We start from the raw sequence: 26,986 nt of genomic DNA, 5'->3' as shown, positions 1-26,986 counted from the left end.
GAATTATTAGGTCATCCGATGATGGGGAAGAGTGTTCTCAACTCTCCATCTACTGTTCTCCTCCTCCTCTGCTGCCGTCCTCTCTGCAGCCCCCAAGCCTTGGAGATTCAGCCTCTAGCATGTGGGCTTGCTGCGCTTTGGCAATTCCAACCACATACCACCATCCTCACGTTGTCCCCAGTTAACTCTCTTCACCGATTCACGTGAGGTCCTTACAGAATAAAGAACCAACTCCTCACATGGCATTCAAGGCCTTTCATAGACTGGTCCATCTGAGTTTCCTGATCTCTTGCTTCTCATCACAGCTCTCCAAACCCTGACGCTTCAGAACTAATCAACCACCAGTCATTTCCTTAAATGGCCACAACTTACATCTGAAACACTTCTTGACATTGACCACTTACCAAAATAAATCATCTGCACTCTCTTCTCTCTCCCTCTCCCCCACCTTTAGTTATGGAGCATTTGTTACTTTTTGCTTTTTGTTAATGTATAATTCTTTGATTAGTTTTCTCTGCTCCCATTCATTGAGAAGGCACCTACACATTATTTTTTTCTCTATCTTTCTAGTACCTGTTTCAGTATCTTGTATAAAAGGTAATCAATATGTAATTGATGAATCAGTTAAGATGAGTCTAGGCCCCGTATTTCATTAATGGAGTGAAAGTGAAAGTCTCTCAGTCCTGTCTGACTCTTTGCAACCCCCTGGATTATACAGTCCATGGAATTCTCCAGGCCACAGTACTGGAGTGGGTAGCTGTTCCCTTCTCTAAGAGATCTTCCCAACCCAGGAATCAAACCCAGGTCTCCCTCATTGTAGGCAGATTCTTTACCAGCTGTAGCCATCGGGGAAGCCCAGAAATACTGGGTAGCCTATCCCTTCTCCAGTGGATATTCCCGGCCCAGGAGTCGAACCAGGGTCTCCTGCATTGCAAGCGGATTCTTTACCAACTGAGCTATCAGAGTATTTCCTAAATCAGTGGTTGTCAAAGTGTGGTCTGAGGATCCCCAGGGGTCCCTAAAAATACTTTCAGTTGTGATATAAGGTGGGAACTGTTGTTATAACAGTTCTAAGATATTATTTGCTGTTTTTACACTTATTCTCTCACAAATGTACAGTTTATGAAAAGTTCAGATTCCACATTAGAAATAGCCTTTAAGGAAACTAATTCTTCTTGAGCATCAAAGAATACCCTCAGTTCTCTAAAATGACAATTAAAATACTCCTACCTTTTTCAACTAAATCTGTGTGAGGCAGGATTTTCTTTACTTTCTTCAACCAAAACAACGTATCACAACAAACTGAACTGAAACAGATATAAGAACATAGCTGACTCCTACCGATGCATTCAATAAAGAGACTTGCAAAAATGCAAAACAATGCTGCTCTCTTTAATACTTTTTTGCTCTGTTTTGTTTGGGTATATATACATTTTTTTTTTTTCACACAAACAAAATACGTTATCTATACTAGCGTGTGATGGGCTTGTCATTATTTTAAAATAAATTAGTACATAAAAACTTTCTCAGTTTTAATTTCAAATATGGTTATTATCAATAGATAAAGTCCTCATAAACAAAAGGTTTATAGTCAATTCTTTTTATAAACATAAAGGGGTCTTGAGATGAAAATGTTTAAGAATTGCTCTCCTAAACTTTGTTCTATATTATACCAGATCTCTGTAAGGAGTTCCGATGTATTTTGTGGGAAGAAAAAAGAGGAGACAGTTCTTAATGATATGGGAAAGGCACGTTAAATAGTTGAATATATTTCTTTTTTCCATTACCTCTTAAATGTTTTATTTTGCAAATGTTCTTCATAAACATCCGAGGACACTGTACTGGTTTTCTACAGCTGTGTAACAGATTATCACAGACTTAGCCGCTTAAGTACACACATTCATTATCTTGTAGCTTCAGGGCTCAGGAGTCTAGTCACACCTCAGAGGGGTTCTCTGCTTCAAGGTCTCACCAGGGTGCCAACCAGTCGTCAGCTGGGGCTACAGGCCTATCAGATGCTCACCTAGGGAGGGACTCACTTTCAGACACTCCCCCCCCACCACCACTCAGGGTGCAGGCAGAATTTATCTCCTCAGGTGATAGAACCAAGGCTCTGTGTTCTTGCCGGCCACTGGCTGGGAGCTGTTCTTGGCACCGGGGGGCTGCCCACAGGCCCTTTCCCTCTTCACAGGCTCTCTCCCAACATGGCAGTTTACTCCTTTAAAGCCAGCGCGCAGGGTCTCCCCAGTGCGCTAAATGTTATTACAGAAACGACACCCCATCTCCTTTCAATATTCTGTTGGCTAGAACCAAGTTGCAGCTCCTTCCCTACACTCAAAAAATGGACTTTTGCTGGCTGGGAACATTAGGGACAGAAATTATGGGGGCCACCCTGTCTGCCACAAAGAACAGTCTGTGCTTTGCCCTCACTTACTTGACCAAACAATCTTTTTGTGAGCCTATTGACATGTCAAGAAGTCCTGTTTGAGAAATGCTCATCTAAAGTATTCAGTATAATTAGACATGCTGTATTCTCCCAAAGCATTTTCTAAGGTGTGTATGTGTGTGTGTGTACGTGTGTAATACAATTTTAAACTCCACTGTCAGTAAGCCAGCACTCATCTAGAACTTCTGAAATGATTTGATGAAGAAGCAACCCTTCATGGTGCAATGAGCAGTAGCTAAAGAAGGAATAATTCCCTTAAGCAGAAGTAGACGCTGTTCTGAGGCACTGGTTGCCGAGACTGGGAAACTCCTTATCTGTGGCCTCATCACCCTGAGTCCCGCCAGGAGCAGGCCCACCGTGCTTGTCCACAGACAGGACCACGCTGTCTGGGCAGACTGGTCAGACGCGAAGCCTGATGGGGACCTGAGGTACGGAGGCTCTCAGAATCTGATGACTGGTCTGGAGAGGGCCTAAGACTTAGAATGGGAAGAATTAGCCTGGTAGACTTTGCTCAACAAAACTCGATTTTTCTAATAAAATTTTATTTGACACTCTCTTGATTAAAACAAAGAGTGGACAGCTATGGTAGATCAGGGTGGGTGTCCTGCCCACTGGAACTTCTGCCCCCATCTTTGTGCCACCCAGAATGCCCTTTGGAACAATTTCTCTTGCTTAGCTTCCTCGTTATAAATTAAAAAACAAAACACCGAGCACTGGGGAGGTGAAGTGTCCTGTCAAAGCTACCCTCACCAAGCCTAGACCATCCATTCTCAGGATGCCTCCTTGATACATTGCAGGGTGATCCTTAAAGCTGAGTTCTATCTCCTCACAAGGTGCAACAGCCTCTCCATCCTCCAGCTTCACCCCAAGAAGACCATCCCTCCTGAGTTCACAATTGGGGTCATTAACTCCCACTTCAAGGAATCAGACTGAATGAGCTCTTTGTGTAATTAACCAGAGAGGCATTTTGTGACCTCTCTAATTCCTGTGAACAACCCAACCACACAGAAGCTGAAAGACCAACACTTGCCTCCCAGCACCACCCGCCTCCAGACTCAGCCTGAATCCAACCTGAGCTCCTTAGCTCTATGGAGGTTAAGAGAAAAGATGGAAGTACAAAAGAAACCTCCGTTATAACCCAGAGGCAATTCCAAAAAGGAAACACACAATTGACATCCTGGAGGGGGATTTGACCTGGAAGCGCACCTCTGTCTGTGCCCTAGCCCTGCCCGTATCCTCGTCAATATCCTCCAGGAAAGCTAATCCAAAGGCTTAATGAGCCACAAGGCATTAAGAACCGTGTATGTGAGTAATGCCACCGATTCTTACTTCTTTAATTGGATGCAAATAGCATCACCTGGGCTCCACATCCCAGGATCCATCCTGCTCTTCGTCACGTGGCCCTCTAATGTACCCCATTCTGAAGAGCCTGGCAGGAGAGGAAGACATTAACTGTGAGATCTGCTGGCTTCTGCCAAATTTGCAAACGCTGGCAGCTAAGCCTATAGATAGAATGAGGGGTAATTTCATGCAAATTCTCTGTGCTATTCCCCGAGCTCCAAGATTAGAGATGTCAGAAAATGTAAGTGCTCCTCTGGTTAATAACACAAAGAACTAATTCAGTCTGATTCCCTAAGCTGGGAGTTAAAGAGAGTGATTGTGAACTTGAGGAGGAAGGTTCTTAGAGTGATGCTCAAGAGAGCCAGGTGTGTGCAGAGGCTGTGGTACCTGTGAGGGAAACCGAGTCCTCCTTACAAGGGGACTCGGATTCACACTGGGAAGGCTTGGCTATCTCTCAGGTGCCCACTGGAAGTGTGGGCAGATGTAAAGGGCAGGAATGCGCTTGCCCTGCTGCTTGGAGAGGACTGGTTCAGGCCCGGCCAAGGCTGCAGGGTTTGGGGACAAAGTCTGGAAGACGTATGCAGAGCACATACCTCTCTCCTCTCCCCTTTCTAAAAGAGACACTTGGCTCTTAGATGCAGCTTCCTCATCTCCTGAACACGCGTTTCTCCCTCTTTATATGCCAGGTTGTATTTGGTCTGGTACCGTTTCCAGAGAGCACTGACTTATTATTCAAACGGGGTACTTCTTGGAGAAGATTTTACATCTCGTGAATTGTATGTAGCAGTGGAACGCTTCAGGGAATACGATTACCCCATTCTCCTATTTATTGTGACCTAGGTTAAACACTGGAATTACATGTCAGGTTTTGGATTTTCAGATTTAAATTTTCAGGTTATCCTGTAGCATCAATAATGGCTTTTGAGATTAACACACACACACACACACACGCCTCCTCCCTCCGGTTGCCTCCATACAGTCACTAGAATAGACTTTGACTCCTAACTTTTCTAAAAGATAAGAAACTGTTATCAGTTGAGGATCCATCGGTGGCTTTATCACATTTCTAGAATAGACTGTAACACTGGGGACAGACAATCTCAAGCCAGGTGGTGTATGTTATTAGAATCAAGGGCACGATGACCTAGCCATCTTCTTGGAGCCTGACTCAGGATTCAGCCCTGCTTCCCCTACTGGCTATGAAACCCTGTAGAAACCTCTTAACCTCTCTGGGCTACAGATCTCTCGAACCAATTTAAGTAATAATTCCTACTTCTAAGGTTATTATTGAGGATTGAGTGAGGTGATGCATATGTCTAACATATAGTAACTGCTCGATAAGTAGCACCTAAATCGGGAAAGGAGTACGTCAAAGTTGTATATTGTCATCCTGATTATTTAACTTATATGAAGAGTACATGTGAAATGCCAGGCTGGATGAAGCACGAGCTGGAATCAAGATTGATGGGAGAAATATCAGTAACCTCAGATACACAGATGACACTACCTTTATGGCAGAAAGTGAAGAACTAAAGAGCCTCTTGATGAAACTTAAAGAGGATAGTGAAAAAGTTGGCTTAAAATTCAGCATTCAGAAAACTAAGATCATGGCATCCAGTCCCATCACTTCATAGCAAATAAATGGGGAAACAATGGAAACAATGACAGACTTTATTTTGGGGGGCTCCAAAATCACTGCAGATGGTGACTGCAGCCATGAAATTAAAAGACAGTTGCTCCTTGGAAGAAAAGCTATGACCAACCTAGATAGCATATTAAAAAGCAGAGACATTACTTTGCCAACAAAGGTCTGTCTGATCAAAGCTATGGTTTTTCCAGTAGTCATGTATGGATGTGAGAGTTGGACTATGAAAAAAGCTTAGCACTGAAGAATTGATGTTTTTGAACTGTGGTGTTGGAGAAGACACTTGAGAGTCCCCTGGACTGCAAGGGACGAGTCAATCCTAAAGGAAATCAGTCCTGAATATTGATTGGAAGGACTGATGTTGAAGCTGAAACGCCAATACTTTGGCCACTTGATGCTAAGAACTGACTCATTGGAAAAGACCCTGATGCTGGGCAAGATTGAAGGCAGGAGGAGAAGGGGACAACAGAGGATGAGATGATTGGATGGCATCACCGATTCGATGGACACGAGTTTGAGCAAGCTCACGGAAGCCTGGCGTGCTGCAGTCCATGGGGTCAGAAAGAGTCGGACACGACTGAATGACTGAACTGAACTGAAAACATTTTTGGTTGGTTCACAGGATAAAGCTCACAGCACAGATATATATATATATGATATTCAAGTCTTTGCACACAGTGTATTTTTTTCTAGCATCATCAGATATCAGCCCCACCCCATCACACCTTCCCAATGGCAATTTCCTTCAAATAATGTAATAAGTCAAATGGGACATGTTTTCTGTTTACCCACCCCCCCTCCCCGCCCCCCTGCCAAGGTATATGCTCTGATATCCTTTTTAGTTTTGTTTTTTGCAGTGTACATATTGATACCAGTAAATTGGCCATGTCCACCTATACAAATGAGTAAGGCAAAGAAGTCATTTTAAAAGTTTGGGACTCTTTTTCCAGAAGAATTCTGGGTATTTACCTTGCCCAAATATTTACCTGGCCCAGCCTGAGACCAGCTCAGTGGAGAACTATCTTTAGTATTAAGACCATGGGTTCATTTTGCCAAGTGAGATAAACTCTTTGCAAGTGAACTGTATTTTATTTTATGGAGCTGCTGCTGCTGCTGCTGCTGCTGCTGCTGCTAAGTCGCTTCAGTCATGTCCAATTCTGTGCAACCCCATAGACAGAAGCCCACCAGGCTCCCCCGTCCCTGGGATTCTCCAAGCAAGAACACTGGAGTGGGTTGCCATTTCCTTTTCCGATGCATGAAAGTGAAAAGTGAAAGGCAAGTCACTCAGTCATGTCCGACTCTTGGTGATGCCATGGACTGGAGCCTACCAGGCTCCTCCATCCATGGGATTTTCCAGGGAAGAGTACTGGAGTGGGGTATTTTATGGAGCACTCTCTTCTAAATAAGTGGAGCCATGACTCACTCGAAATTTTGAATCTTCAAATGGTGCCTAGCACTATGGATGTACAAGTTTTGGAGGCCACGCACAAGTGAGGCATGTTTTACTGCTAAGTATTCACCATACTTGTCCACCCTTGAAAATAATAGTTTTCTGATTTGAAGGAGCACAGATACATAGCAAGCAAGCCCTCTGGCACAGATATTTTCAGAATGAGTTTACACATTTTCAATGTGTGAGTGTCAAATTTGTCTCACAGATTATCCTGAAATATCTAGGATTTTTTTTTGAAGTAAACACACACACACACACACACACACACACATTCTCCCTTCATTCCTCTTCATATGGTCATGAGAATATGCCTTGATTCTGAACTGTTTTAAAAGAAGGAAAGAGCCATTATCAATTAGGAATCCATGGGTGGCTTTACTGATTACCAAAATTTTAGAATAGAATGCAAGATTATAGACAGCTGAATCTTGAGCCAGACAGTATATGTTATTAAAATCAAGAGCATGATTAATTAGTCATTTACTTGGAGTGATTTATCTTGTACCTCTCTCCACTGGTGTTGGAACTGCCTGCTGAGGACATCAGGTGTACCACTCTACCATGAATACTAATCAAAGTCCACAGAAGTGCAGAGTGAGGAGAAATTTGAGCTCCACCAAATATCCATTTTAAAGAGCTGACTTTTATTAAATAGGTCTGAAGTCAAGAAACCAGTAAAACTACAGAGAGAAAGGATAGACTGGTTATGGCTAACCCGTCTATCAAATGACCCAAGTGCCAACCTGAGCCTGCCTACCTAGGACCCCAGGGCTGCCTCCAGACTTGTTATAGACATGAGTCCCATCTCTTCTCCTTCCTACATACTTCTCCAACCCATCCCACTTCTCTCTGTCTCCCCTGCCAGCCCCCTAAACCAAGTACCCCATCACTCTCCTGAAAGACTGCAATAGCCTCCTTACTCTGGCTCCATTAAACAGAACAAAATTTTAAAAACCATAGTTAATCATACCAAAGTTTTTCTTAAACCAACAAGTGGCTCCCCGTTGCTCTTAAAAAGAAGCCCTTATTCTCTGACTCAGCCCATGAAGGCCTCTACAGTCTCACCCCCACCCATATTTCCTGCTTCATTCAAACTTATCTATGGCTTATTCAATGTGCATAAGGCCCCACTGCCCTCTTGGAGGGGTCTAAAATGTTCTAACTTCTTTTCTGCCTCAGGGCTCTTCACTTGCTGTTCCTCTTCTGAAAATGCTCTTCCACATGGTCTAGCCTGGCTGTCTTTCTGTCTTCCTGTCTGCAGCACAAAGGTCACTTCTCAGAAATCTTCCTCTTTCCCCTTCACCTAGAGATAGTCACCAGCTGTCATGCTGCCCTGTAGCTTTCCTGTGTAGCCCTTATCAAAATTGTCATTAATGACTTTTACAGTTAGTCATTAGCGCTTTTTTCTTCCTTCCCTATATCCTCAGCTCCTATCACAATGCAGTGTTCACAGCAAGCCTCCAGTAAGTGAGGGGATCAAACAACAATGATGAAAGCTGTGTGGAGGAGACCGTTAGCTGTCCACCCTGATCAGTGCTCCTTTCTTTCAGCTGGACTACATTTCCCAACCTCCCTTGCAGGTAGGCGGTCATGTGACCATGAGGGGCGGCTGTGTGCCACTTTGAGCTGCAGGTCATAAAAACCTCCCTGTGAGCAGCTGTGACAGCCCCTCACTCTGGAGGGCTGGGATGTTGATACATGGAAAATGGCTGAGCCGCCTATTGGCCTGGGTTCCTGAATGACCTCATGGAAGAGACTCTCAGACCTCAACTGCTGGCCCAGAACTGCTGCGTGAGTAGGAAATGAAGTCTGTGCTGTTAAACCACTGAACTTTCAAGGTCAATCTGATCCTGCACCATCCTTGCCCACCTTAATACATTACGATCCCAATACATAGGATTCTAGGTCTTGGAAATGAGTGAAAAATGGTTACCTTCCTCCATGTGAACCTATATGTGGAGCCCGAGGAGATAGAAGGAAAAAGCAAATTGAGTTTCTGACAAAGTATAATATTATGAAAAAAAATCAGTATTTAACAAAAATTTTTCTAAATCCATTTAACTCTTTCCCTCCATGGACTTAATCCTTAATAACTAAGAATACTCGGATTACTAGTGTTTCTTATAACAGAGCTGCCATTGCCTCTTATGTTTCTCTCTATCCTTACTTGTTGCCCTAGTAATTTGCATATAAAACCCTAGTATAGATGACCCCTTACAATCAGAAGGCGAGGACATCTCAAAGAAGTAGAAAATTGAACAGTTTTCTCACTGAAATTAGAATATCACATAAGCAACCAATTCTATTTAGCTCAGTGCAGAATTTATTTTTGCCCCTAAGACAGGTCAGGGATAGAAGGAATCACTAGCCAGATTTTTCAAATGAATAAAAGTTCTCTAATGTCCTTGGGGCTTCTGCCAAGTAGTCTCAGGGCTGGACCCCCACCTCCTAGAGGTTGCCTCTCTGTGCCCTCAGAGCCCAAGCTCTGTCTCAAGCTTTGTTAGATTCTGCCGAGCAAGTTAATCTAGCTGAGTTAATGACGATGCAGCCACTTCCCCACCAGCACAAAGAGCCTAGTCAGTCAGCTGGTTGGAGTTTCCTGGCTGGGAAGCCCACACCTCCCTGCCCAGCCTTCCTTTGGCTATGGAAACTTCTGTATGTATGAGGAGCACCTGCTCATCTAGTGGTGGGGTCTTCGGCCCTGAAAGGGAGGAAGTGAGCTCTTTTCTGCTCTGGGTATGGGTCTCCCATGCTCCTGGAAGCCTGTTTCTTCCCCAGGAAATGCCCCTTGGTGCCAACCCTGCAATAATGGAATGGAACATTTTCTCACATCGAGCCACACCTGTTGTCAACAAGCTTTTGCTTCCAATCTATTTAAGCTCCATGGTGGGGAGGAGACTGTGTGAGTCTCGGGCATTTTTGGCAATGCTGGGCCCACAGCACCTGGAAAAGCTCCACACAGCCTATGTTCTTGTTTGGGAAGTGGAGTTGCCCCTGGTAACAGCTGCTGTGTTTCAATAGAGACCAGAGGCCTCTGGGAAAGTCATAAAGGCCTCGCCCAGGCCTCTTTGCAGAGCTAAGTGCCAGGCAGTTGGATCTGAAAGGCAGTTTGTGCCTGGGAGGATTCCTGCAGGCTCACCAACAGCAGGAGCAAAGCAGAGAGAAGGCCGGCTGCTGCCTGTGCATTGTGATGGAGCTGATGTTGTTGTTATTGGCTTGGTTTTGGTCAAAGATGTCATCAGGCAAAGTTATATTCAGTGTCTATGTTGATTGAATATGAGTTTGCAATTTGATCTGTAACCTAAGATGTATTTATCCACATATATATATAGTTCATTTGTGTATCTCTTCATCCCTCCATTAGTTTATTCTTTTCTGTTTCCCTTCATTCAGAACCAGATGCCCATCCTGAATCCTAGTTCTTTTGTTTGGCTTTCTGAGACCTTGCTTCCGTTTCCTTCACCTGCCTGGTGCCTTAATAATACCCCAATACTTTCTGCTTCCTGGCAGGGTCCCCACCTGCATATGAGTGGTTCTACTGAACAGCAAACCGATACGTAGAGACAACTTAGGGCCTGGACATTCATCCACTGCCCAATTTCCTGTTGTCATTTTTCCCACCCAGTAGTAACTCCCATATTTACCATGTGCAACATTATGGTTTGCAAATGCACATCATTTTTGGATCATTCAAAGCAAGCCGGTCCTTCTTGGAGAATTCCCACAGCCACATGGCATAGTTCCCTATAGGAGAGCTCAGCATTCTACTATGTAATTTTTGCTTATGACTCTTGTATGATATGATAAGCTCCTTAAGGACAGAACTGTGACTTAAGTGTCTCTATTACCAAAGCCTAGAGGTTTGATAAATGTTTGCTAAATTATTTTTTAAGGATGGGTGGTTGTATGGATGGACAAGAGTATCTTTATGGATGAGAGGGTAGTTGAGCGGGTAGATGCATGAAAGCATGAATGGATAAATGGATTTATAGGTAAACAGGTGGGTAAATGGGTTGGTGCGTGGATGGATAGATGGATAAATGGATGGATAGATGACAGATTAATCGATGGGTGGATGGATAGGTAGATGAATACAGGATGATCAGATGCTTGATGAGTGAGGGTGAGTGGGTAGCTAGATGAATAAATGAAGAATGACTTCAACCATCAGGGCGCCAATATGTATATCAACATTGCTTGCTTCCACTAAGATAATCTCCAACCATTATTCCCTTAAATAAACTCACAAACCCCAAACTGCCAGCAAGTGAAACAATAGTCAGGCCCCTTGGGGACTGTGTTCCCCAGAGTTGAAGGAATACAGGGAATACTCCAATTTTCCACCTATTGGCCAACTGGCAAAAAGCTCCCCTGTGGTAGCCCAACAGCACTGCCTGGTCCCAGTCAAAACTGACCCAGCACCTTTTAAAAAATAATTGCCTACATGTTAAAACTGGCCCTTTTATCATTCAGAAATGATACCTAAAAAGAACCTAGAGGCAGGCTGCAGAAGATACCTTTAAAACAAAAACGGACACTGAGGGAAGAAAGGGAGTCAAGCCCAGAACCGCCGCCTGCCCAGTCTATCCTCACGAAGTGGCCCCTGCAGACAAGCAGGCCAGAGTTCTGACTCCGACTCCCCCAAATGTGACCTTGTTTCAAAGCCACAGGGCTCTCCTTGCTCCAGTCCATGGTGAGTCAGAAAATAAGAGAATGTACAGTGTTCAGCTCCTGCCAAACGTAAGATGAAACATAACCCTTGTTTTTGTGTGTTCGGTTATTGCGTTTTTTATTACTACTACTGTGTTATGGATGTCTTTCCTTCCTCTAAGAAAACAATAGAACAATGAGCCAGTTTGAAAGAGAAAAGCTGTCAGCTTGGATAAAATTAGTCTGCTTTATTTTTTTATGAAAAAAATAGGAAGGTAATCATGCCAATTGTAATTTTGGTAAGTTATTTCTAGAGTGAGTTTATTAAACCATGAATTTTCCCTTGAGCTAAACTAATGACCACTATTAGGTATGCTACTCTATTTTAAATGATCAAAATATTCAATGGAATAAGATGAAAATTATAGATAGTGATAATTACAAAATGTCAGCATCACCTGGAATCAATTTACTAATATGTCAGCTCGGGTGTGGAAGAGAAGAGTCAGTTCAAAATGAGCAGAAGGCACGTTGCACAGGCTGCTGTCATTTATCCTTTAGGGACTGTCACGACTGAATATTTATATCCCTTGCTCCCCTGCAGTTGCTTCTAGCCTGCTGGCTACACCCTTTATCAGACAGCACAGGAAGGACTGGCAATGAGAGAGGGCTCCTCCACTTCCTTGAATCCCCGGGTCCTTCCTTGAATTTTTGCAGGGGAAGTGAAGACAGCACTTTGTAATAAACCAATTCTGTTGTAATCACTTGGGTCTGTAAATATGCCCATGGTTTTCCTCTTAAATGTATAGTACTAGCCTTTCCCTTGGAGAAGGCAGTGGCACCCCACTCCAGTACTCTTGCCTGGAAAATCCCATGGATGGAGGAGCCTGGAAGGCTCCGGTCCATGGGGTCGCTAAGAGTCGGACACGACTGAGCGACTTCCCTTTCACTCTTCACTTTCATGCATTGGAGAGGGAAATGGCAACCCACTCCAGTGTTCTTGCCTGGAGAATCCCAGGGACGGGGGAGCCTGGTGGGCTGCCATCTATGGGGTCACACAGAGTTGGACACGACTGAAGCGACTTAGCAGCAGCAGCAGTAGCCTTTCTCTCCCCCCAGTTGCTACAAATGAAAAGGGAACAAGAGATTGTGTCATTAGATGTGTTGCAAAACTCGTTGCTTGATTTAAACCAAGTTTTCAGTTTGTTTATATCAATCACCTATGCACCTGAAATCCTGGGCAAAAGAAATCTGCTCTTGGCACAAGGGCAGAGACTGTGTCCCCGGAAGTGCACCTGTCTGGGAAAGGTGCCGCTGACATAATGCACATGTACAGATGTGCCTGGCTCTTCGGGGGACAGATCGATTTGCTGTCAAAGGTATGTGTGTGCGACAAGACATGATCCTCCTCCTTTCCCTTGTCTGCACTTAACCTCCCCCCAGTATCCTCCTGCCACCATCTGCTACACAAAAATGTGAGAGTAAGCACACACTCACACAGACACCCTGGGTCACTGCATTCCCCAGTCTAAACAACTCCAGCTATCTGGTTCCAGTGGGAGAGGGTAGTACCCGGGGAAGTTCCCAAAGTAGAGCTGATTGGTTATGGGGAAATTCCTAGGTGAGTTTAAATCCTCATTTCCCATTTTTTCTGGCTTTCCTTTCTGCCTCTTACAGCCCTGCTCTTTGGAACCACTGACCATCCTTCTACATCTACTCCCAAGCCCTCTCTTCTGTACAACCTACTTTAAATTACTTTTGCCTCAGGTAAGCAATCATTTCTCCAGAACCCTGGAGAATAAGCCCTGCTGTGCAAGCAGCCTGATTTCACAGGGACCCCTGAGCTCTGCACAGGAATTCCTGGAGCAGCCTCTGCTTTGTTCTGGATGGATGGTTCTGGGAAGCAGCAAAGTGCAATGGTAGAGACATAGGTTCTTAAGATGGACTGCTTCCTACCAGCTGTGTGACATTGGGCAAGTGCTCAATTTCTCTGTCCCTCAGTTTCCTCATCTGTAAAATGGGGCAACTTACACTTTCCTCCTAGGAGTTAAATGTTTCAAGTGCTTATAATGAAACTTAGCACATGGCATAGACTTATGCTTTTTTAAGTTACTTTTAAAAAGTAACTTCTAATAGGCTGATTACTCAAGCTTTATTCTCCTCCCTCCCCAATCTTTACACTTCAAGGCTTTCTTTCATTTCTGCTACAAAGCCCAGCACCTTTCCTCACTCTCTGGGATCTCAATATTTCCATCTGAGATTTATGAACATATCCAGCAATCCTCAGGGTGGATTCCTGATCATTCTCTTTTCGCATACATACACTTTTATTTAAAACTATCCCAGGATTCACAATCTAGGATGTCAGTCCCCGAGACAGTCAATCTAACATTTTAAATCCCCTATTGAAAGATAGGAAGGGAGGTGGTAGTCTTTGCCATGTCTTAAATTTGGAAATGATTAAATACCAGTTCCTATTGCCTATGTGCCCAAAGCATAAAGCTGTTATACTAGGGCTCTGGTTAGGGCTGAGATCAAAACTCTTAGTTCTAGGAAGAAAATGGAATAATAAATAAGGAAAGGAATGCCTCCCAGCCAGCCATAGGTAATAAATACTTTCTGGTGATCACATCTTAAAGGAGGCAGATTTTTGTTTTGTTTTGGTGGGATTCCAAAGGCCATTCCCAAAGAGGAGCTGCGATGGGGTCTGAGGCAAAGTCTGCATCATGAGAAAGCAGAAAGTCTTCCACTCCAGGGAGACTACTTCAAAGACCAGCATGTACTATGTAGAAAGGACATAGCAGCTACATGGCAATGCTCCATCACTCAGAACTTAGCAGGTCTCCTGGCTTTAGCATCATGGATCAAAGCAGCTGGATAGAAAGTTATCAAAAGAGACTTAATATGTCTAGACCAGTAAAGCTTGATGGCTATCCTGGGCTTTGCAGAATGGGATGCTTTATGCTATGAAGAGCATGTAGGCAGGTACAAGGGGGCGCATGACTTCTCAAGACAAGCAAGTGTATCTGGAAAGACAATTTTACTCAGCATAAGTAATTTGAAGCATTATTTTGCATTCAAGTAATCACAGATGGTGTGGTAGGCAGTTTCTAACTTTCAGAGATCCCTGCCATCCTGCGTGCATGCTCTTGGGTAACCCCTCCTGTTAAGCATGGAATGGACTTAGTGACTTGCTTCTAATTAACAGAATATGGCAATGGGGGTGGGATGCCTCCTCCGTGATTACGTTGCTGAAGACTATGATTTCTGTCTTGTTGGCCTTTTGGATCTTTGTCTCTTCTTGCTTGTTCACTCTGGAAAAGCATGCTGCCATGTTGCAAACTGATCTACAGAGAAGTCCATATGGCAAGGAACCGAAGGCTTCCCCCAGCCAAGAGCCAACAAGGAGGTAAGGTCCTAGCAGCCTCAAGGGCAGGATACTGCCACCAGCCTCATAAGTAAGCTTGGAAGTGAGCCCATGCCCAGTAGAACCTGGAGATGACTGCAGCCTTTATGTAGCCAGAGCACCAACCTAAGCACCAACCAGCTATGTGATGTTGGGCAACTTCTCTGTACCTCAGTTTCCTCATCTGATTTCTGGCATACAGAAGCTTTGAGATAATAAATTTTGCAATTTTAAGCCACTAAGTCTTAGAGTAATTTGTTACATAGCATTAGACAAGCAACATAGATATGTTATGGACCAGAGTACAAAACTGTCAGGAAAGACAAGGCCTGTTGCATCTACTTAATGTTTCAGCTCATGCCCACACAGGGTTACTCAAATTGCCCAACTCTAGGGGATACTGTTCACAAAGAACATGCTGTGGAGTTACAGAACATAAAGGCCTTGGAACCATCTTGATACTACATCTCCGCACTGTTACATCTTTTTGATTGTCCGTTCTGCAACATTTGGACTGACATCAGGTCTCGCTAGGCTGATCTTCAACTTCCTCATCTGTATAGTAGTTATAAGAACCTTGCTTTCATCAGTTTTCTGAGAAAGGTAAAGTGGATGTCTGTGAAAAGCACAGTAGCTGGCACATAGCAGACACTGACTTTGAGCTCGGTAACTGAGTCTCAGGGTTTAACCAAAATTTCAGGGCTTTAGTTGTGTGCAAAGTGCTAGGACACTTAGTTCTCTATCTGCACTACAGCAGAAAGTGCAACCCCCTAGCTCTTCCCTGGTAGAGAAAGGGCAGAATGAAGTTTCCTCACCAGTTCTTTCCCAAGACAGTTCCCCCATGTCTTATTATACCTTTAATTACCGGGTGTTTACTCTGGTAAGAAAGCCAACTTCATGGTCATCCCATCAAGGTACAATGAAACTAGAACACAGAGTATGGATTTAACCTCCTCATTCAGTTGAAACCAGTGCTTCCAAAACCGAATAGATTCTTATGTGAAAAGACCCTGCCTGCAGGCTGCTCGTGTATTAGTAAATTTGCCACTATGTCCATCTGGTCCTTTTGCATGTCCCACTTTCCTGAGACCCCCCATAAGCATGACTGCTTATTAAAAATAATCAAGGGCTCCTGCTCAGCGAGCACCAACTCTGTGCTAGGCTCTTTTGTATACAGGTTTTGAGACTCTTGTAAAGGCACATGGCATAAATACTACCCTTTCCTATTCCTCTCTTCACACCTCCATCCATTCACAGAAAACAGCCAACAGTATATGTCTCAAAAGGAATCTAGTCCAGGAACAAGCTAAAGGATATTTTCTTCAGCATGCATTCAAGCAAAGAAGGAATGCACTGATGCTGAGAGGATCAGCAGTGTATCTGGCCCTGTGGTGGGAGCTTTCTTAGTGGGTCTCCGGGAGGCTGTGAGGTGTACGAGTTAAGGTCATTGGCTGAGAAGCCAAACCACCTGGTTTTTAATCCTAGCTCCAATGTTCACCAATGTACTAGAGAATGTCAAGCATCTTACTTAACCTCTCTGTGGCTCAGTTTCTTCAGCTGATGCACCAGATTTTAAACACTTGGCTCATCTTACTGAAGAATCAATACATGTTAGTGATCTTACCCTTGACACAGCCTGTGAGAAGGGTATGAGTCCACTCCATTTTGTAGATGAGGAAAGTGAAGGTAAGAGAAGGCAAAATACTTCCCAGGCTCATACAGACGGTAAGTGACAGAGCTGAAACTCAAGTTCGCTCATGACTGAATCCAAAGCGGTGGCTATGGAAACCCCTGATATATGAAGCACTGTTTATTCTCCTGCAGAGAATGATACTAGTGACCACAAAACGGCTGTTTCCTGTGTGCCAGGTACTGTTCTAAACGCTTTACATTCTCATATCTCATTCACTCAGTATCACAACTATACGTAGTAGTAGTAGGTACAATTTCCATTCCCATTTCACGAATAAGGAAACTGAGGCTTAGAACGGTTAAGCAATGCACTCAAAATCACATGTGGGTGGTGAAGACTTCCATCGCCCACTGCACCCTGCCCTGTTCTTCCAGGCACGTGGGAGGGTTACGATTCCTAAGACCACTGGGCAAAGACCTCGAGGTGCTCTTGCACGTGGGCTGTAGGCAGAAGTGGCCCCTTTCCTTTCCAGGTCACAGCATCTCCAAGGAGACTTTCCCAATGCTCTTTCTGAGCAGTAGCAATTGTAGGAGCACAGTTAGTCCTGGAGGGGCAATTAGACAGGGCAGCCTCGCTCACACAGCCCCCCCCACAGGGGAGTGCTCCCTGACTTGGTTTCTCAAGAGAGAGAACTAAACCTGTGTTGTGAACAAATTCTGAGACCTGTGCTGGTCTGTGGTTACAGCACAGCCTCACCAATCCTGGGTAACACACCTGGCACATGGCACTTCCAGGGTTCAGACCCCAGAAAACAAGAACAATAATGACTTTAACACAGTGCAGTGGTGAGAATTAAGTTGTAGTAGACAAAATAGATAAGGAAAAGCATAGCAAAAAACCAAGCATATGCTAAGTGCTGAATAAATGCTTCTTGAATAAAAGAATTCTTTCTTGAAGGTCAAGATTAAAACTTGAAGAATACATGGTTGTAGCTGACAATACACAGCACTTACTCTGGGCCAGACGTATTTCTAAGGGCTCTGTGCATATGCACCCACTTCTCTCTCCCAATAACCTGTGAGAAAAGTACTGTTAAGTAGCTGCAATTTACAGATGGACAAACCAACACATACAGAAAGTAAGGAACAGATCTAAAGTTGTACACAGTAAATGGAAGATCTGGGTCTCGAACCCAGGCAGTATGGCCCAGACCTACATTCTTGACTTAGTGGTAGACACACTTTTTTTTTTTAAAGGAAGCTCCATTGAATAATTAGATGTAAAGGAAAACAATATTCTTGGATGAATTAAGAAAATGGCATTGAAACATGTATAATATCATATATGAAACGAGTGGCCAGTCCAGGTTTGATGCACGATACTGGATGCTTGGGGCTGGGTGCACTGGGACGACCCAGAGGGATGGTACAGGGAGGGAGGAGGGAGGAGGGTTCAGGATGGGGAACACGTGTATACCTGTGGCGGATTCATGTTGATATATGGCAAAAACAATGCAATATTGTAAAGTTAAAAAATAAAATAAAATTAAATTAAATTTAAAAAAATGAAAAAAATGTAACCGGCAAAATAAGAAAGGTTTTTTGTTCAATTTGCTTCAGTGAAGTTGCTTTATGTTTGTAAGTGAGAAGAAAGTGCAAAATTACTGGAGAACAATGACACTTGAACGGCAGCTCTAGACTGTTACGGAATAAGGCCCAAGATAAAAAAACCCCAAACAGAAAACTGTAATGAGCTAATATTCAAAGGAAATTTTCAGATGCCTCCACTGTGTCCCAGAGACAAGTACCTCCACTGCTTCCCCCTACAAAACTGCTCGTGTCAAAGCGTGTAAAAGGATCCCTGGGGACCAAAGCACAAGGCGCAGACCTCGGCAGTGATAAAGCTAAAGCGGCAACTTCCAAGACCCTGCCACGCTTCCTTGCTGCTGACCACTGCATCAATCCAGGTGGGCAAACCAGAGGAAGGAGACGAGGGACTTTCACAGAGTGGCAGAGAAAACCACAGAGAATAAGAGGGACATTTATCTTTGCTGCCACAAGAGAATTCAGACAAGCCTGATTGAAAATGTGTCCACTGGCTCAGCCCATATCCCAGGTTTTTCTGCCTTTCTCAGCCTCTGCATCCTGTGTGATGATCCCCAGCCTTGAGCTGATTCAGAGAGAGGAAGACAGTGTATCTGGAGCTCCATCACTTGAGGGGAGATGGGTACCATCCTTTCCACACCAAGACCCAACCACTACTTCTGGCTTTGGTGTTCCTTCTATATTTCCTTTTCTGATAATCAGACTGTGTAAGATTAGGGTATTAATACTGGGGCATCCTGATGACCCTTTTACCACCTTATACCCCATCTCACTGGCTCATGGGTTGACTTCCCAGGAAAGTATTCTGGCCTTAAAAAAGATTTGCCTTTGAAATCTGACTTAATGTGTTCAAAGCTCAATTCTTTCCCTATGACGCTGGACAAGTTACCTCTCTAAATCTCAGTTCCATCATCTGTAAAAACGAGATGGTGAAGATGATGGTAAATTCTCCCTCCTAGGGCTCCCATGAAGAGTCACCAGCGTGAAGCATTTAACTCAGTGTCTGGCACCATAAAATGCTCACTCATTCCGTTAGCTGTTATCTAGCTTCTTCCTAGGTTTGTCTGTTTGTGGTTCCTCCTACCCCAGCCCTGTCGTTTCAGAGATGTGACTCTGCCCTGAAATCCAGCTGGTCACTCTCCTTCTCACCAGTTCCCTTCCTCTCAGGGCCCCCTGCCTTGCCGTGTGTGTGTGTGTGTGTGTGTGTGTGTGTGTGTGTGACTGCAGGAGGGTTGGGGAGGAGCTGGCTTACATACATTTAGCACTTGCTATAGATTAGCAAGGCGGCAGATACTATCAGTGCTCCATCCACATCCCCTCAGACCTCTTTGCCACTTTACTGCACACCAGTCCCAGCGTGCATTCATTCCTAATAGCCAGCACCTGCGGTGGTATGCCGGTAAATATTTAACAACCACCTCTGGGGATGGGAGAACCCTAATTTGTAATGTAAGCCAATTTCCATGGTGTAACTACTCCCACCGTGGCTGATTTCAAGCTATCAATGTGAGGTTAACTAGCTTGCAAAATTCCTAACAATTTAACATCCAACACTCATGAACAGTTAGTTTCAAGCCAGTGCCTGCACACCATGGGCCTCTGTGTTTCTCTTTTACAAAGGCTGCATCCTGGCTGCCAGGATCTGTTTTGCCTGTAATCGGGGAGGACAGGAAGTGTCTGGGCATTTATGTTCCTGCTTGTCTCTCATCCTAGAAGCCCCCAGAACTGGTTGGACTGGTTGGTTCAGAGGTATAAATACTCGAGACCCCTCCCCCGTAATGGGCCAACATGGAAGTGCCACCCACAACTCTCCAGTTTCCCTGGGGGATTAGGCCAAATTTACGTCTCTAGGACTTGGCCTGATACTACACCCTTGCTCACCCTCCCCTTTCCCAGTTTTACTTCCCCACCTCCCTATCAGTGTTGCCTGGGAATGTTTCTAAGAGGTCACTTTCACATAACATCTCATCCGCAGTCAGCTTCAGAGGAACCAAACTGACAGTTTCAAGGACATGCCTTCTAAAGCTCTGAGTTCAGGTCCTGATTCTGTTACAAACTGTATGACTAGGAAAGTTATTTAAGCTCTATGAGTTTATATTTCTTCATCTATAAAAGGGGCCTAATAAGTCCCCTGCCTTATTAGATAATGGTGCTGGAGAAGATTCTTGAGAGTCCCTGGGACTACAAGGAGATCAAACCAGTCAAGTCTAAAGGAAATCAACCCCAAATATTCATTGGAAGGACTGATGCCAAAGATGAAGTTCTAACACTTGATGTGAAGAGCCAATCCACTGGAAAAGACCCTGATGCTGGGAAAGACTAAAGGCAAAAGGAGAAGGGGGAGGCAGAGGATGAGATGGTTGGATAGCATCACCGACTCAATGGACATGAATCTGAGCAAACTCTGGGAAACAGTGGAAGAGAGAGGAGCCTGGCACACTGCAGTCCACGGGGTCACAAAAAGTCGGACATGACTTAGTGACTAAACAACAACAAAATCCCTACTACTAGGGTTATTGGGAGAATGAAAAAAGATAAGTCATCTAGGAGGATTAGCACAGAGTCTGGCTCATGATATGCCTTCCATAAATGCGGCTGTGGTTCCTATTGTTATTAAAGACAGTGTCTATCCTGCCTTCCAGGTCAGAGCTTCACTTGGAATAGTTGATGACTGAGTCCTCCCAGCTAGGAGGACTGTGTGATGTCCTGCTGAGCTTTCGCCACCCTTTGGAATCAGAGTTTAAGCTCTTTGGCTGTTCTTTCTTGAAATGGACCTCCATTTATCTTTCCCTCTGCAGAGGGAATGAGTCTTCTGGAAAAGCTCTGGTCCCAGTTGACCAGCTCTGTGACCTTAAAATCCAAGCATGCCTTGTTTCTGAGCTCCATCCTTCCCCCAAAACCAGGACAGTCAGACAGGGCTCAATGGAGGGTAACAAGTAACGAGGATCCCACAAAGGGATGGGACCAACATTTTGTTCATTACCCAGTAAAGATCCTTGTGCCATGGTCTCTACCTTCTTCTCATGGGGGAAAATAACATTTATTGCCTAGAAGTGGTGAAACAAGCACTCATGAAGTGCTGCTGGTAAAACAGATTAATAACAGAGCTTCACCAAAGCCATCAGGCAACATCTACCCACAACCTTAAAAGCACACATCCCACTTGATTCAATGGCACCTATTTTAGACATCCTAAGTAAAGCTTCCTAAACTTGAAAAAGCTTTAAGCACAAATATAACCAGTTTAGCCTAGTGCTTTGTATATAATTGGTACATAATGCATTTTGATTAACTAATGAAACTATCATTTAATATTCTAAAAAGTTAGAAAGCACCTTCATCTCAGTAGCTAGACACAAAGGAGTAGCTAAAGGAGTTAAACACAAAAGAGTAGTTATGAGGCTTTTGTGTGTGTGTGTGCTAGAACCATTTTAATATAATTATACATATCTGCCAAACCAGGAAGAAAGGTTTATGCATATATAACTTTTCCAGTTAACATCTGCAAGCATAAACAACGATGATCTCAGTTTATAAATTCATCAGGGTCAGAGCAATTGACCAATGTCTCTTTACTGCTAGGCTTACCAAAAGTAAATTACATGATGAATTAGTGTCCTTTCGTTTCTCTTCTCTTATTCTCCTTGTCCAGAGACATTTTGTTGTAAAGTTTCAGTGTAGCTCACCTCCAGCCAAAGGTAATCTTTTAGATAAGTACTCAGTTGCTCTGAATTTACTTATAATTATAACCTATTTAATCACAGAAGAAACCCTGCAGAGGTGGAGTTCAAGGTTGCATATAATAACAGGAGACTCCAGTTTTGAAGTCTAGCACAGACTAAAAACCACAGATGTACCATTTCTACGAGACACACACTGACTGTCTCTTAAACTACATATTGTCTCCTTATTAACATTAGTTTTTAAATAAAGTAATGCAGCTAGGACAGTCAGTCGCACAATTCACACGGCCCTGAAAAGCTTTTCAGTGCCAACTACCAGTTGGTCATGAAACGTGAATGAGCTTGAGACACTGTCCATTCCTAAGATTCAGCCATGGATTAGCTAAAACATTGGAATACCTCTGCTTAAGAAGGCTATGTCCTTCCCTCCTTCCCCTCACAATTTAGTTCTGCTTGTTTCTTTTTGGTGGTATTTGGCTGCACATGGCTAGACTGCTTTCGATCACCTTGTGAATCAGGAAAACCAATGATCTAGAACTATGACAGGACTTAAGTATTAAGTAGGCTGATTTGTCTATTTCGGTAGGTGGTCGGTAGGCCCTTACTAAGGCCTTCCATTTTCCTTCTATGCCTTCAAGGACATTGATCAGAAGAGGAGTCTGAGCATCATACCATCTACCTCTTTTAACCAATGCCTGGCTAAAACTGGAATGTCCAGCACAGTATATTTAAAAATCACCCACAAAAAGATGATTTTTGTGAAGATCACAGGTCTTCACAAAACTTGGAATTTCCACGAAGATGCCTGATCTTTATAATCTAAGCAGTCAGCATTGAAGTTAAGTTTCCAGGAGGCAGTTTGGTCCTTATAATCCAAGCAATCAGTGGTTGAGTTAAAACCCAAGCTTAAAGCTCCACATCCCTGGGTGAACACAGAAGCTGGGGACTGATTGAGATGGCTGGTGACTGCATTGGTACCCATGGGACTGAGTGCGGTCCCTGGTCCAGGAAGCTGGTGATGCATAGGGCTCAAGTAAGATCCACAGTCCATGCCCCCCAAAGTAGGAAACTGAGCCAGCATATCCTTGACTATGACCTGAAGCCTCAGTATAGGTCATGGGGTAGGACCTCTGCATGCAGGGAGAGGCAGTGGACAGGGGATCTGACAATGGGGGGATGGAAGCTGGGCTCCAGACAGACGCAGGAGCACTGCTGCTGGAAATGACTGGGACTGAGGTGCTAGAAGGGGGAGTGATCTGGCCACTTGTTCCACACTCTGAACTCACTTCCCAGGCAGGAGATGTCTTCTTTTTGGCAGGTCTCACTTTGTTTTGACGTCCATTCTGCTGTTGCTGCCCCTGTTGGCGGCACTTGGCTCTTTGATTCTTAAACCTTGCCTGTACCCTGGACCCAGGCAAGTTGGTTTTCAGCACCACCTCCTCCCACGTGAAGATGTCTGGGTATCGGGTCTTAACAAACAGTGCTTCCAGCACATCGAGCTGCGCTCAGGTGAACATCGTCCTCTCCTGTTTCCAAGGGGTGGCTGGGTAGCCCACCGAGGGGTGCAGCAAGTCCATGCCGGAAGTGGTCAGACTCAACCCACTGACTGCATAAGGAGGTTGCTTAAGATAAGACATCATGCTAGGGTTGTTTGGAGGCGCAAAGTCGGCCCAAATCCAGGGGACCCAGCGGAAGGTCTTGCTTTGCCCGGAGTGGACAGATTCAGAGTCCTTGTTGGGTGGGTTTGAAGTGGTAGAACTTGTCTGAGAATTAATTATAATAAATGTTTTCTTGATAAACTAATGAGATAATCCGAAGGGCATGCATCCCTTAATTACAGGCCGCCATGCTCAGCTCTGCTTCTCTGTCAGGGCTGATTAATTTTCTGCCTGATGGAAAGGCTGCTTTCTGCCTTTAAAAAATATATGACCATTGAAAATTATGTTCACAGGACACTCTCAACTACAACAGCCCACACTCTCTGGAGTGTGTTTCTCTCAAGGCAGCACTGGCCTTCTGAGATGGCCCACACTGTCGCTGGAGTTAAGTTTCTCTCTAAATAGATCCACTTCTTACTTATCACCTGGTCTGTCACTGAATTTTTTTCTGCGATGAGACATCAAGAACCAGAGCTTCATGAGGTCCTGTCTAGTTTCACTTGCTCATTGGGGCCACTTACAGAGATCTTACACCCAGTGTCTCTGACCAGACTTCCAAGCACGACACAGCTGTGCTGACACTTGGGTCGGAGGACCGCGCGCAGTTCAAGACGGCGGCAGCGAGCCACGTGCAGGGATGCTGGGCCCGGATCTGAGACCCGGAGCCTGAGCACCACCGCTGCTCCGCTCTGTGCGAACTCCGCCCCTTCCCCACTGACTGATGACCCCGTAAAGCCCCCAGACGGCCTTCTGGTCTGTCGAGGAAGCATGCACTCTCTCCATTGTTTGATTAAAGAATAAAACTTTGCTTCTGAACTGAAGAAAAATGTTTATAAAAAAACTGCGAAACAATGTGAAAAGAATTATGAAATGAAGCAAACACATTTTAATTTATACCAAAGTCACAGCTTAAATTTTTTAATCTACAAAGAAAAAAAAACACTGAGAATACTGAGTTCAAGAATGCTACAATAAGGAAATACTTAACCAAAATATGATATATCTAAACAGAGGAATATTATGTAGCCATTGAGAACTGACTGTAAAAATTATAAAATGATATCTACGTATGGAATGGTAATACAGCTCAAAGCATAATTATAGCTAATTTAATTATATAGACTAAACTTATGATGATTTTTAACCAGAATATTGAATATATGATTCATGATGAGTCTAACCATATAAAAACTAAACCAATTTAAAATGCATGCATAAAGGAAAAAGGCTCTAAATAACTACAGTAAATTGTTACTAATGATCATGTTTGGGCTGCAACCCTTGAGTGCTTTTCTTTCTCTTCCTTTTTTATGTCTCAAATTTTCTCTAATTAAGGAGAATTACTTTTATAATAAACAGCATTTTGATTGACTGGTTGAGTAACAATAGCACTACATACACACACACACACAGATGAAATAATAAGGAGTGGAAAGTAAGGGAGAACATTACTATTCAAACACCCTTCTCGGTTAATGGTTTCCAAATTTGTTTTCTAATAAGGCTAATAACAGCCATGTGTTATGGCAGGTAGCAGCCCAACCTAGCCAGAGAATCAGACACAAATGATTCCCAAGCCACAGTTACACTTTGGCTGTCACTTCAGCTCTGGTGACATTAGCTGGAGACAGCAGCTGGGTAAGATGGTATGCAATTCATGAACAAGAGAACTCAGAACTAACTCTACGCTTATTAAAAATCCAATTCCTTGTGCAGTTTGCAGACTGCATTCACAGGCTTGCCAAATCTCACCTTTGAAATTAAATTTCCTTTCTGCCATGTGCTGTTGCAGATTTAAGTCTATTGTTTCCAACTGAATTTTGTTTTTTAACTGCAGTGTATTCAGGTAAGTCTGTTCTTGCTGATGCATTAGAAAAACCAGCTCAGTGGAGGCCCACTGATTCACCACATGGTGGGTACGTGTCTTTTTGTGAATAATTTATTATTTGCCAGCATGAAGGAAAAGCCCAGGGCACCATGGAACAAGTCAGTTCCCTCCATCTCTCTTTCCAGCAACTACTATCACAAGAAAAAGGCAGCATCAGCCTAAGTAATATTCCTTCACCTATGTCCTGGGTAGCATCATGAGACCTAAATACCAACAGCCACTAATGTCCTTCTGAATATTACCTCCTTCCAAACAGTTTCCCCAGTTGGAGGTTCCGTCTGGCATCCGTAAAGACACAGGTATCTTTATTCCTCCTTCTCTGATCCAGAGGGTGGGATGCCTTTTTAATACCCCATTTCCTAACATATGAGAATACAGTATATAAAACCTTCCATCTGGCTCTTTCTTTTTTTGATGAAGCCATTTACATTTTCTTAGTATAATTAGTATTGCACAGTAACTTGTCAATACTCTTCTGCCATGACACCAAGTTACAGCTTACATATACCTGCAGCTGGGAGGATTTATTTGTTCCTTCATGCTTTCAAGTGCTGGCAAGGGATAATTACCAGGGAGATTATTACATGGTGTTGGGTTAATTAAATATGATAAAGGCATTTGCCTGTGACATGATGGGTCTGTTTCAATCTAAATGATATAAAATGGTCAGACTCATTGAAGGCAACATGGTGACCCCGCAGAAGATTAGACCCAGCCAAAATAGAATCCTGCTAATGATGTTTCTGAATTTGATGTTCTATCTCGATTTCACTAGCTGTCTTTTTAATCAGAGAGATGTCATTACAATGATCGCTCCTGAACATTCGTGCCCAGCCCTCATGAGAAAGCAGGGGACCTTCAAAGTACCTTGAAATATTGGCAAAATACAAAATATTAAAGGCATAAAAGTGAGTCTGCTGACCCTGAATTGCTTTTGATCTTCTTGTTAGACTGAATAAGAATCTGTCTTAATTGTGGAAGTCTACCAGGTTAGGGAAGTAAGAAACATGAAGAATTAAGAGACTGATGTATCCAGTGGCTGTTGGACCCTTTCCCTCCTCCAGTGGAGACATTGCTGATGGTGGTGGTTTATTGGTTCAGTCGTGTCTGACTCTTTTGTGACCCCATGGACTGTAGCCCACCAATTTCCTCTATCCATGGGATTCCACAGGCAAGAATACTGGAGTGGGTTGCCACCTCCTTCTCCAGGGCATCTTCCCAACCCAAGTATCAAACCCACATATCCTACATTGGCAGGCAGATTCTTTACCATCTGAGCCACCAGGGAGGCCAAGTGGAGGTATTGCTGGCTTATAAACAGATGTAAGCACTAGGCTTGAAGTCCGAGGGACAAAACTTTGGGTACAAAGTGTTCTAATTTTAGAGCAACAGGAACAGAGGTTGATACTAGACCATATTTTTAAGGCAAAAATTGACCTTATATCATGAACATTCGTGGTGAGATGTTACCATGGTATGGTAGTAAAATGGCAATAAAATGGGAAACGTCTCCAGTTCCCATTTTCTTGGTAGAGTTGGTGGACATAGCTGCTGCAAAGCCTAGTGGCTGAGATGGTCG

General features: G+C 43.8%; 1 protein-coding gene and 1 pseudogene across 3 annotated transcripts in view; both read right to left on the bottom strand.

The window, feature by feature from the left end:
- Window positions 1-26,986, bottom strand: part of CDH13 (cadherin 13) — a 1,055,068-nt gene that overhangs the window by 862,763 nt on the left and 165,319 nt on the right. The gene's annotated exons all lie outside the window — the stretch shown is intronic.
- On the bottom strand, window positions 20,558-26,457 carry LOC112580378 (annotated as a pseudogene).

This window comes from Bubalus bubalis, chromosome 18 (assembly GCF_019923935.1).
Source record: "Bubalus bubalis isolate 160015118507 breed Murrah chromosome 18, NDDB_SH_1, whole genome shotgun sequence".
In the NCBI taxonomy this organism is placed as follows: Eukaryota; Metazoa; Chordata; class Mammalia; order Artiodactyla; family Bovidae; genus Bubalus; species Bubalus bubalis.
Note: the sequence above shows the minus strand (reverse complement) of the source record. Positions and strands in the feature narration are given on the sequence as shown.